This window comes from Balaenoptera musculus, chromosome 11 (genome assembly GCF_009873245.2).
Source record: "Balaenoptera musculus isolate JJ_BM4_2016_0621 chromosome 11, mBalMus1.pri.v3, whole genome shotgun sequence".
Taxonomy (NCBI): domain Eukaryota; kingdom Metazoa; phylum Chordata; class Mammalia; order Artiodactyla; family Balaenopteridae; genus Balaenoptera; species Balaenoptera musculus.
In genome coordinates this window covers 59,938,935-59,952,143 of record NC_045795.1, presented here as the reverse complement: position 1 = coordinate 59,952,143, position 13,209 = coordinate 59,938,935, and the positions used below count along the sequence as shown (strand labels likewise).

Here is a 13,209-nt window from a genome sequence, read left to right as displayed (position 1 = left end):
TTGTAGTAAGAACATTGGACTAGGAATCAAGTTAGCTGCTTTGTGGAAAACGGATTGAAGAGGGAGAGGCTGGAGCTCCGAGACCAGGCAGGAAGCTGTGCAGTAATTCAAGAAGCACTGAAGAGGAAGGGGAGGAGAAATGGACATATTTGGGTTTGATTTAGGAAATCAAATCAACAGGGCTTGGTGACCAACTGGATAGAGGGGTGACAGAGAGGGACCTGAGTGGGTCACCAGGTCTCTGGTTTGGGTGAGTGGCTGGAGCCAGAGAGACAGGGAAGGCAGGAGGAAGAACCAACTAAAGGATGCTGACCACGTAACAGGGGTCTAATAGATCCAGATGCCACTCAGGAAAACCTCCCAAGGATGGCTTTCATGAAAATCTGGATGTGAGGCTGGAGTGTCACTGTGTCTCAGAATCTCTGTGCTCCTCTCTGTGTCCTTGGTGAAGATGGCTTGGCAAACAGGACAAAGCAGAGGCTCACACGTGTGCCAAGTGGACGAATCCACAGATGCTGATAATTGGTATTCTGTCAACCAAGACAGGCAGCAGGAGGGCTTTTGTCTGTGTTTTGTGGCATTTGCTTGGGGTGACTCAGAGCGATTTGAATGTCTCCGCTGCTTGCCGATGTGGCTGCATGGTAATGCATTCCTTTGTCTCGTCCAAATATTAATAAAAAATATTTTGCGAAGAGCTGTGGGAGCCTTTCTGGAAGGTCTAAGGGCTTTGAGCAGGCTCTTGCTGAGGAAGAATTGACCTCTGTAGGGGAGGGAGCTGTATCTCTGTGTTGCACACCAAGTCCCTCAGCTGAGGATTTCAGAGCTGCTGACTGTGAAGGGAGAGGCCTCTCGCGGCTTTTGCAGAGGCGAGAGCATCTTCTGAGATGCTTAGCTGCTGTACCGCGACTGGGAGCCAGCACCTCTGATTCCCACCCTAGCTGAGCCTGGAAAGATCAAATTACTGATACAGCCAGCTGAGGTGGAGCCGGGCTTAATCACAGGGAGCTTGGTTTCCTCCCATCTTCCAGGCCACTCACTACTTCTGACTTTGGACAAAGAGGTCCTGGGTGGAGAAGCAGAAAGCAGTGAAGAGTGTGTGGTGGTACAGGTGCCAGGCTAGGTGTGAGCTTTTGCTCATCTTTAATGTTCAAAATAGCCCCGTGAGGGAGACATTCTCATTCCACTTAGAAACGAGGAGCTGGAAACCAAGAGATGCTAAGACCTTGCCTAAGACCAGGCAGTGAGTCCAGAGTTGTGATCTCCCCGCTGTCTGACTTTAAAGCCTATGCTCCTTTCTCAATCAGATGCAAAGAAGAGAGGACAGAAGATCCACAGGGAACTAGGGTGGCACTGAGGATTCCTTGTGTAAAATGGATACAGCGCCTCGAAGTTCCACCCAATCCCCAGGGAATAAGCAAGATTCAAACTGCTGAACTAATGGAAACCATGAAAACTAATGACAGAGTCGGTCCAAAATAGTCTCAAAGGACTAACAAAAGGCCAAATCTAACAAGATGATACAGCACAAGTGTTATATATTAGATTCTTGAAAGTACTGTGGACTAGAGCTGCCCATGCATTGTATAGGTGCTTTGCACATATAATCTCATTTAATGAGCACTGCTACCCAATGAAGTAGGCACTGTTATCCCATTTTACAGACAAGAAAACAGGTGTAGAGAGGTTAAGTAATTGGTTAAAGTCACCCTGCTAAGTAAACGGTGGATCCCATGTGACCCAGGACCCAGGTAGTCTGATCTGAAAGCCCATCCCCTTGACCACCACAAATTGTTACCTTCCGATAGCAGCCAGCTCAAAACCTCCTTGGGTGGAATATTAGATGGGCTCCCATTACCATCAGGGAGGAAACAAGGATGCTCACCATTGCTGCTGTTACTTAACAACTTACAAAATACAGTAAATAGAGCAAAGGAATAAGCAGAAGTAAGGCTGAGCTAATCATTACTCACGGATGGTATTATTATCACCTATTTTAAAAAAAACCCAAGAGATTAGACTGAAAAATCATTTACAGTAATATAAGATTACAGTATGAGGGTCATACTTAAAAATAGCATAATCAATTATTTTTCTATGTCAGCAATAATCACTTATAGATTTTACTTTAAAAATCCCATTCAAAATAGGAATACAAATATAAAGATCTTAGGGATAAACTCAACATGAAATACACAGAAACAATATAGAAACAGACGACAAAAATTTTACTCAGAGACGTAAAGGAAAACATGAATAATTTAAGAGACATACCTACTCAAGAGTGGAAAGACCCAGTCATTATGGGTGTCAGTAATTCCCATGTTAATTGCTGAGTTGCAATTCTGTTAACTCTATGTATGTTTTTAAAAAATCGACATAATACTTATCCATGGGATGACGATAATTCCCAAATTAATGGTGTTGTACATTTCTTTTAACTGTATATTATAACTGTATATATATATATATATATATATATATATATATAATTTTTGGCTGTGCCGTGTACCTTTTGGGATCTTAGTTCCCTGACCAGGGATTGAACCCAGGCCCATGGCAGTCAAAGTACCGAGTCTTAACCACTGGGCCACCAGGGAATTCCTTATATTTTTAATATAGGTCTTTTAAGAGGCGTACTACATGTTCTTGGTTAAAAACTCAAATTGTACAAAAAGGTTTATGAAGGTGTATAAACTGTTTCTTCCTTCACCTTTCCCCCCCTGAGCCCCACTCTTCAGAGATGGCCCTTATCAACACGTTTAGCTATTTCTTCTGAAAATTACCTCCATATTTTAAAGTAGAGACTGATCAATTTTGGACATTCATTGTTGACCTCCTGCTATGACAGATGGGGACTTAGTTCCCTTCCACTACGTCTCCGTCTCTCTCCAATGGCCCAATATATTAGTATCATTCTTTACAATTTCTGTGGGTTAAATTTGTCACTTTTGGAGATTTGCTTACACTCTTTTTTTTTTTTTGCCGTGCCGCACAGCCTGTGGGATCTCAGTTCCCTGACCAGGGATTGAACCCGGGCCCTCGGCAGTGAAAGCACTAAATCCTAATCACTAGGCCACCAGGGAACTCCCAAAACTCTGTTTCTTGTAAGGTCAATAATAGTGTCTTCTGCCTCCTCATTTGGTAAGATGAAGGTGTTAACATCCCTACAGATCTCCTACCCCTTTCCACTCCAGTCTCTGTACTTAAATGTCTACACTGTCAAGGCAGAGGATGTTCATATGTTGTATCCTTTTGTCCTGAGTCTTCTTGCTTGACTCTAGGTAAATTTCTAAAGTGGAAAATCATTCAACAGTGACAGCATTGTTGTGACTATGTAAACACTGTTCCTTGCAGAGCCAGCTAGTGTGCTGTGATCACGGCACCTTCCTTGAACAGGCTGGTTTTTCTTGTTCCTGGAGTTAAAAAAGATCTTTCCATTTGTTTTTAAATTATTTGCCTCAGTCCGAATTCTGGACAGTATAAGATCTCTCAGATCTCGCCCCCAGACTCCAGCCTTCCGGCCTCTGTTCCTGTTTGAGCTGATTGCCCGTCTCTCCGACTTCTTCTCACCCCGTTCTCTGCTGACTCCACTGTTTCATGGGGGCCATGTCTGCTCCCTTATTTGGTGGGGGTGGGGCTCACATCTTGGTGAATTCCTGAGAAAGAACAGATGGGAAGTAGATTTTCTCACTTCCACATAACTAAAAATGACTTGATTCTACTCTAATTCCTAATGGCTTTAACTCTCATTGATAATCATTGTCTGAATCACTTCATTCAGGGCTGCAAACTGGGAGATTTTTAAATGTGTTCACTCCTTCTACATCTTTTAGCTGGCGTTCTTCTGTGCAAAGAAGATTTAAAAAAAAAATCATCAACTACGTGTAAACTGCTACTCCTAAAAAGCAGAGGATTGCTTAATTCTTCTAACAATTTTCAGTGTAAGGAGTTGGTGAAAGCATCACAGGTCAGGTTTTTTGTTGTTGTTGTTTTGTTTTGTTTTTGTCTTTAAATGTCAGTTGAATGTATCTGTGAAACAGAAAGCAAAGAACACCTGGCTACCCTTCCACGGGGTTGATGCATAAGCAATCCACTGTGATTTCCAGATTTCTTCTTGTGTGAGAATCAGGACAGGGAGAATCCTGCACCAATGGATTCAAATCCCAAGCCTTTGCTTCAGGACAGGTAGAGAAAGAGGACAGATCTCAACTCCTGGAAAAGCTTCCCGGCCTCTCCTGTGGCATCACACAAAGAATACCTTCGGCACCAGCCTGACCCACCGTCATTCTGGCATTTGAAAATTTCATGCTCCAGGTGTTTTTAGAATAATTGCTGTGCCCAGCGAAGCTGTGTCCGTCTTAGCAAAGGTGGCCTCCTCCCGGAACTCCACCCCCGCCCCAAGCCCTGTCCTCACACAGGGGCTTGAGTTAAAGGAAAAAAGATCTCTAATGACTCTCCAGTCCTATATGGTTAATCTGCTGTGTTGCAGTGAATACCCCTGGGTTTGGAGTTCATTGGAGCTTTGCAGTAAAAGGAGAAAAGGAGACATTTAAAATGTTTTCTAATCCTCCTGTCTCTTCAAGCAAAGATTGTAATTTCTGGTTCAAAGGAACTCTAGCATAGACAATCTGCCTTATTTTGTTTGTCCCAGGGGAAAAAATACAACTAACACCCGAAGTGGCCTCCTTTCCTGGTGTGTGTGCGTATATGTATACATTCACCTACATCTCCTTGGCTGTAGATTTAACTCCTTTCTCCACACAGATGTGGGCCCTCTGCTGCTGTTCTGGACCCTGGGCTGGACCCAAGAGCTGTGGAGACTGGACAAAGATAGCACGGCCACAACCTGGGGTGGACAGTTATTTCCACACTCTCCCCCGAGAGAGTTTCTGTAGGGAAAGCAAAATTGCTCACAAAGGGTCTCCTTATCAGGAAAACGACAGGGTGCAACTTGGCAGAAGTCCTGTGTTGCAGTGTCCCGCACAGCGTGGGCACCAAATAGGCAGTCAGTAGACATCGCCTCCCCACTCAGCCTGCCCCCCACAATGGCAACCCGAAAATCTCTACATCTGCAGTTCTGTGCCTCCATATGTAAAATGGTGGGGATCAAGTGGAATGCTTCCTGGGGAAGCAGATGGCAACGCTCTGGACCCACAGGCAGAGATTTCAGCAGTGCTGCTCATAAATGGGAAGAACTTTGGGGAAGACTCTTCACCCAGAAGCCTATCTTGGGGAATTAGGCCACCAGAAAGGCCGAGCTTATTACTCCCATGGTTCCCATTGGCTTTGTCATTTTTTCCTTTCAAAATGAAACTATATTTATGCACTTTTTCCTAATACTTGAATAGTATAAAAAAATTCAAGCACTACAGAGATAGTCCAAGTCTTCCTATCCCATGGAGGGAACTATTGTTAATAGCTGGATATACAGTCGTTCAGACCTAAAAAATCAATATTATAGAAATGTGAATAACTTAAATTTTATTACATAGATGTAATCTCTGATTCTATTCTCTCTTGAAACATATGTATTTATGTTCTCCCCCATGTCTGTGTAACCCTGTATCACCAACATCTTGTATCACCAGCACCTGTATCTTCCCAGGTCTGGCTATATTTACACAGAATTCTATTGTCTGGAATTCTGGACCCCCTTCTTCCTCCTGGCTGGTCTACAGACCTGACATCACACACCTGTGGACTCCTTGGGGTATTCTTGCTGACTTCTCATCCTAACATGTTCCCCAGGAAGGAGGGTTGGGGATGACTCAGTGTTTTAGCATGTTTTCCTCTCCATGAGTACCAACCACGGTGATACTCTGAGAGAGACTGTACCCCAAAGCAAGAGGGTCCCAACAGCACCACGACCCTGACTTGTGTTTCGGGCCCCCCACTATTCATGAAATATTTCCTCTGCTGTTCTCTCCCAGAGAAGGTAAGTCTGCAAAGCGTTAAACCAGATCTCTGCTCTTCTGCTCTGGCCTCATTTTTTTTTTTTCTTCCTCGTTTCACTTTTCATTGGAGTATAACTGAGATACAGGAAAGTGCACACATCTGATATTTACAATATCAAATGATATTGGACCCATCCGCATATCCACCGCCCAGGTCGAGGTGCTGGACGTGGCAGCGTCCCGGTGCTTTCTCCTCGTGGCCTCCTTTTCCACTGCCCGCGTCTTAGAAGCTCTTCTGGCTGCCTGTGGAGCCAACAGTACCAGGACGCGCAAAGCTGGGCCACTGCATTTCCTACCCCAGAGGTCACTTCCTCACCATCCCCTCCCCCCAGGACCTTTTCCAAAGAAGTCACCACTCTGGAAGAACCAACCAGTTTCTGGGTTCTTCCCATCTCCTTTTTCCTGCATCCCCACTCCGGCCTGGACCCAGATCCAGACCAGACCTCCCAGCAGCAACCCCCTGCAGCTCCAACACAGTTCAGAAAGGGTTAAACGCAGGCGAGCAGCAGCTTCACGCAGTTAATCCGGGATTCTCAGCACCGATCTCCGTGCCTGTCATTTGCATTTCTCTCCTTTGTGCCAGCTTTTCTTCCTCCCCGTCCGTGGCCCGGGCGCCCGCATTTGCATACGGAGCCCGGCGCGGGCTGCAGGGATCCCGCTGCGCGCCAGCCTGCGCCATCTGCAGGCGCCATCAATTTTTCAGCACTTTTCTCATTTCTCATTACAGTCAGGCCCATGCGGCTCTCCACTCAACACTCTCCTCGGCCGTCCTGACGGCGAGCTGGCGAGACAGGGGCTGTCACATCCTTCCCCGACCCTTCCTTGCACGCCCTCTCTTGTTGAGGCTCTCACCGTAATTAATCACAGTATTAATCCTGGCCAAGCCTGTCTTCCTGAATAATTATGTCAACGCGCTTGGGTGCCTGAGCCCAAAAGAAATCTGACCAACTTCGAGCACTGATCGGTACCCCTGCAACCAAGACTGCCACGACTCCCTGGGCTCCGTACTTACCCCGACGGCACAGACGTGCACGCACGTCGGCGTGCACGCACGTCGGCGTGCACGCACGTCGGCGTGCACGCACGTCGGCGTGCACGCACGTCGGCGTGCACGCACGTCGGCGTGCACGCACTTAACAGGCACAGGCTGTGCACAAAGCCGGAGGCGCTGTGAGGAGCCGAATGATGGAGACCACAGGAAACAGCGTTTCTTTTCCAACAAGGAAGTGCTGTAGGAAAAAGTGGGGCGAGAGGATGGGCATGTCCCAGGTCTCCGTCAGTCTCTGGGACAGGCCGCCAAGCGAGGGTCCTTGGCTTCCCACCGGAAAGAGTTCAGGAGCCAGTGGTAGTAAAGTGAAAACAGGTTTATGTAGAGAGAGACTCCACAGACAGAGTGTGGGCCGTCTCAGAAGGCGAGAGCGGCCCGGCCCCCGGGAGATACACACTCCATAGACAGCATTTGGACCTGCTCAAAAGGTGAGAGCGGCATTGAGTTGTGGTGGTGGCTAGTTTTCGTGGGCTGGGAAATTTCATAGGCTGATGAGTGGGAGGAATGTTCTAGCTATCTTGGAGAAGCAGCAGGGATTTCCAGGAGTTGGGGTACCACCCACTTTTTGGCCTTTTACTGGTGGCCTCAGAACTGTCATGGTGCCTGTGGGTGTGTCGTTTAGCATATGCTAATGTATTACAATGAGCGCAGAATGAGGCTCAGGGTCTACCGGAAGTCAAATCTTCTGCCGTCTTGGGCTTCCTAGGTTCTAACCAGTTTTTGTCAAATCCTGTTCTTAATGGTTGTGTCATTCTTTTAATGGTTGCGCCCTGCCCCCTTCCTTCCGGTCTCAGAAGCATGGCCACACCATGAAGTTATCTTTAGGTACCAAAGTGAGTGGTTGTCATAGTGATGTGTGCATTATTAAGAGAGTGTTGTTCATCCCGGCAGCTAATCTTATAATGAAGCTGGCTCATTATCAGGTTGAGGCAACGTTGGCTTTTCTCTCCTTTTTACTGTGGGCCTGGGGTCCAGTGGGATCCCCAGGTCCAGCTCCAAGCTGGATCACAGACTCCCAGCATGTGTCTTTTGTTTGGTTACCCCACCCTCCTTCCCTGGTCTTCTAGGGGACACATGCAGGAGGATGGGGCTGGGCAGGGCTCCTGGAGCCTTTGCCTAGGATTCATCCCATCACCAGTGCCTGCTTTAGTTTGTGAAGCACTTAAGAGCACCTGAGAACTATGTTGGCCCAGGCAGCTGGAGCCTGTGTGAATTAAAATTCCAGATTGGCCTGCAAACAATCGGTTCCTCTGCTTTTCTTCTGCACCTGTTTCTCTTGCCTACACAATCCCAGGAAACCAACCTAAAGGACCAAATAGTGCTTTTTGCATCACCACCACCATTTAATGGGGACTTCTTTATTTCCCAGTGGTCACTGCAATTTTGTGAGTCTTCAAGTTTCATTAGGCGTCCACCATTGCCTCAAGTTTGGGTGCCTGGTGACTCTTTCCCTTTATGACCAGTTGTCAGTTAATTTTAAATCATTTTGGAGATTGTTTGCCATTGCTTTCTTTGTCTCTGCTTGGTTTTTTTTTTTTTTTTTTTTTTTTAGATTGTTACAAAGGTTTGTTGGGCTCCAGTTTAGATTTCAAATTTAGATTCATGCTTGTGAGTCTCAGCTTCCCCTTTCTTTTAAAATGATGGTGCTTCTAATTTTGCTTACCATTCAGGTTAGGGGAGCATCCTCTACGAAGGGAAAGGAGCAAGCAAACAAAGTAAGCTGCTGCCAAGTACGCTGTCCAGTGAGATTGTTGTCACGGATCTGAGAGGTGAAATGGCTTGTACCTTACTTTCTTATTCAGTGTCGTGTCAGGGTGAGCAGAGGTGCTGCCCTCCTCGGGACAGCCCTCGGTGATGCCCAGATGCCCTCAGCACTGCCTGTCTCCATTCCACCAGTTCCTCCAGAGCCTGCAGCAGCCTGCCCTGCAGCCCTACGACAGGCTAGCGTTTTGTGGTAGGTTTTCTCAGAGCACAGTCCTCTCATGTGAGAATCACTTGGGGACTGATTAGAGATGCAGATCCTAGAGTCCCCTGACCGATTGGAGCTACCATTTTTAACAGGTGCCTCGAGTAAATATAATACACATAGATTATTTTTCATGAGCCTCTTTGTTTAATTTAATAGTGCGTTTCCTTTTTCCTCCCCCCTTTTAAAAGTAATATAGGGATATGGTGAAGTTGGTTCAATGAAAAGGAAAAATAATCCTTAGTCCCCAGGCTCCCTCCTCAGGGACTCCTACATTTTAAAGTTTTTTAATGTATCTTTCGAGAGATATTCTTTACATATATATTTATTAAAAACCCCTTTAAAATCCACAAATGGTGGTATCCTAAATACATTGTTCTGTCACTTGCTTTCTTCCCCATGCAATATATCTTGGCTGTGGTTTCATATCAACATACTGAGATCTTCCTCATTTTTAAAAATGGCAGTACAGCACATTTTGTATGGGATATAGCATGTTTTGTGGGTTTTGGTGATATTTCTTCCCAAAACCAGAGTTAGGAATGGTTCTTAAAGAAAGAGAGTTTGAGGGACTTCCCTGGTAGTCCAGTGGGTATGACTCTGTGCCCCCAATGCAGGAGGCCCGGGTTCGATCCCTGGTCGGGGAACTAGATCCCACATGCATGCCACAACTAAGAAGTCTGCATGCCACAACTAAAGATGTCCACATGCCGTAACTAAGAAATCCGCGTGTGGCAACTAAAGATCCCACGTGCCACAGTGAAGATCCTGTGTGCCGCAACTGAGACCCGGCGCAGCCAAAATAAATAAATAAATAAATAGTAGGGGGAAAAGAAAGGATATATATTCTAAAAGAAAAAAAAAAGGAAAAGAGAGTTTGAGCTGGTATTTAAAAGCAGCAGCCACAAACCACCCAGCTGGGCAGCAAGGTCAGGGCACTTGTGGAAACAGTAGACGAATGTTTCCTTTTAACCAGGGGATTCTACTTTCTAAGACAGTCAAAGGCTTGGGCCTCACAGTGATCCTGTGAGTGTCAGAAACCATTTCCATCAGGAACTGTGCCTCAGTTTCTCCTGAGAGCTGATGGAATGGTTGTCTGCTGGGTCTGGACACAAGCCTGGGGCACCCATGCACTTGCTGGACCTGGAGGAGGGGAGGGACTGGTGGGTGTGGGGACAGGTGCCACACAAGCAGAAAGTACCGTTCCCAGCACTACGCCACCCTCGGGGGAGGGGGACAGAAAAACAGGAGCGGAGGGAGGAGTGATGGTTCTGGGGCAGCTGCCGGTTACAACAGTCATTTTGCAGAAGAGCTGACAGGAAGGAAAACCAGCGTCTCCAGAACTGTAGTCAGGCCTGAACTCAGAGTGTGAGCAGAAGGGCTGGACAGCCCCTTCTCATAGTGCAGAAGCCCTGACATCAGGAAATGATGACACCAGTCCAGAATGGTGGGGGACACAGGAAAGATCTGGAGGAAATGAAGGGTTCTCTTCCAATTACTTGGTGAAGAAATACTGGAATTCCATACTAGGACTGCATTATAGCATAGATTATTTTTAATTTGTCTCCTAAAGGTGGAAGGATGATATTAAAACAATAGAAACTAATGTTTGTATTTTCAGTTCCCTTATTTTTACCACAGTGGTCCCCCTCCCCCCAAATCTTTCAAGGATCTAGGGGACGAACCTGAGATAATTGTTTCAGGAGACAAAAGTGACAAGCAGAAAGCAGAATGCAGCCTGCCAGTTTCTTCCTGACTTTGGGCTTCACAAACAGGGGCCCTCAGGGGATGGAGGGGACTTGGGCATAGACAGAGTGCTCAGGGGACATAGTATGAGGGAGGGAAGAATGTTTGAGGGGAGAGGGCTTCTCCCAGGGTGGGGATAAAGGGAGCCAGAAGGAAAGTGATGAAAGCACAAGCTCTGATGGTCCTGGAGAGAAGGTCGCCAGCTCTGGTTTCTCCATGGAGCATCAGGGAAGCAGCCAAAGCCAACACAGGCAGATGAGGTCTGAGAGTGGGCTTCTATGTTCTTCCCTTGGTAGAGCCCTGGGGGTCTGGGAACAGCTATATGGAATGTTTTGAGAGCCTGATCAAGGGATTCTGTCACCCCGTGTGGCCTGGCATAGAAATAGGAAAGAGAGCTGTGGGACCTGAGGGACCAGAGGACAGGAACAAGGGACATCTCAGCAGCAGCTGTGTAGCCTGGTGACTGGGATGATGGGATGGGGATGCCTTAGCTGATACTTAAGGGGGCAGGTGAGTGGCCCATTGGTTGTTCCATCCCAGTCCGTCCTTGCTATGCCTTGACCCTGTAGACATTCCCAGGAACTTGGACTTAAACCACGTTAGTGTAAGTTTCCCTGAGAACAGAGCCTGAGACAAGGATTCATGTGCACGTAGTTTATTTGGGAGGAGATCCCAGGAAGCAGAAGTGAGGGGGTGGGAGGGGTGAGTCAGGAAAGGAGGAGAAGCCAATAAAGGGGGCAGTAATGAACAAGTTACCCCCGCAGGACCTGGGGCTTGGTTTCTCTGGAGACCCCGGGAAGACTGGGTCTCAAAATTGTCTTCTTTGATGACATGGAGGCTGGGGCACCTCCCCACTCAGGCAGCAAAGCAGAGAGGCATGGTGGCTCGTGCTTGACTTAGGCACTGGCAGTGTATGTGGACCTTTGTGGACCTGTCACCCACAACTGGGCTAAAACCAGATGACCGAGGGGACGTGGTGTGGAGCTTCCGGAGGGCCTGCTGTGCAACCCGGGAAGGACAGGGGCAAGCAGTTGCCTGAGTTTAAGTTACCATGGCCCTGGTGGAATGAAGTTGAAAGAGAAATTAAGTTGGGTAATAGAAAACCAAAGAAAATTATATCTGTTAGACATGTGTGTTTGTAGACTGAGATTTTATATGTGCTTTATATAAAATAATAAAGTTAATGTCAGTTTCATATAATGGAAAGAAAATAAATTTTAGAGCCAGATCAGCATTGGATTCGAATTCAGGTCCTATCACTTAGTTGCTGGGTGACTGTGGGTTAATTGTGTGTTTTTTTTTTTTTTTGGCGTAGCAGCATATTGGATCCTAGTTCCCCAGCCACCTGACCGGGGACCAGGGGTCGAACCCATGCCCCCTCCAGTGGAAGTGCAGAGTCTTAACCCCTGGACCGCCAGGGAAGCCCCAGTTGTATTACCTTTCTAACCTTCATTCCTGCATGTGTCAAACCAGGAATGATGACACTTACCTTGAAGGTTGTTGGGGGATTAACAGTGATTCATGTGAAAGCTCCGATGATGGGTTTTCAATACATATCATTTCACTAAAGCTCAGTTTTACATGAAAACAGTTTACAGTTCTGTATTTTACTAAAGCTCCGTTACCTGCTGTTGGTCCACTTATTCTCAACAGAATCTTCTCCTTGTTATTCAAAAAGTTCTTAGCAAAGCTATTCCTTCTGGGTACTGTTGTAAACAGATCTAAATGGGGTGAACCCTGATGTCATTGTCCTCGTGGCCCTGGAGTCTGGCAGAATTGTACCTGGGACTCAGGCCACTTGGACAGTGGCCGTCTTGCCCTTCTTTCTGCCCAAATATGACACACATTACACGTGGGCTTGATTTCCCAGCTGACCTTTGGGAATTAAGCATTTGGCTTTGGTATTTGTTTTTGGGTTGGAAGCAGTATAGCAGAGGAATTTCCTTCCTTTCTCCTTTCCAACGTTTCTCCCTACAAGTCAGTAAAACCTGAATGTTCTGTAGCTCATTGCTACATGTGGTGAGAAATGCATCTGTATTAGCAAAAGCCAAATCAACTGCAGCTGGATAGAGCTTCGATCAAGGTGGGAAAAAAGGCAGTGAGGTGGCTGCATTGCCTGGTGTACAGCACTCATTAAAAACTGGCTGACTCAGTGGAAAGACTCTTGCAGGCAAAGTGTCTGCCATCCTCAGAAGGGCTTCTCTTGGAGTGCGTTGCAGCTTTCGTGCTGAAAGCAAGGTGTTCTAGGCATCTTGTCCCCCACCTCCCCCGTGGTGCCTAGCATGGTGGCCTTTGCTCCTGTGGATGGCACTCACTTTGGGCCCACCTAGATTGACATCACAGTATCTGGACACACTCAGAACTCTCAGTAGCCCCTCCTCACCCACAGTGGAAGCCTCAGGCTTGCCATGTAAAGTCCTGGAAGCTCAGTTCCAGAACCTGGCAAGGCATCACTTCCAAGTCCTCCTTTGAATTCACTTACTTTTGCCTGGTGT

The 13,209-nt window shown here is 46.9% G+C and overlaps 1 non-coding gene across 1 annotated transcript; it reads right to left on the bottom strand.

The window, feature by feature from the left end:
- Window positions 1-2,524: 2,524 nt before the first annotated feature.
- TRNAQ-UUG lies at window positions 2,525-2,597 on the bottom strand. The gene has a single exon. It is a non-coding gene; the product is annotated as a tRNA-Gln (tRNA).
- Between the last annotated feature and the right edge of the window lie 10,612 nt (window positions 2,598-13,209).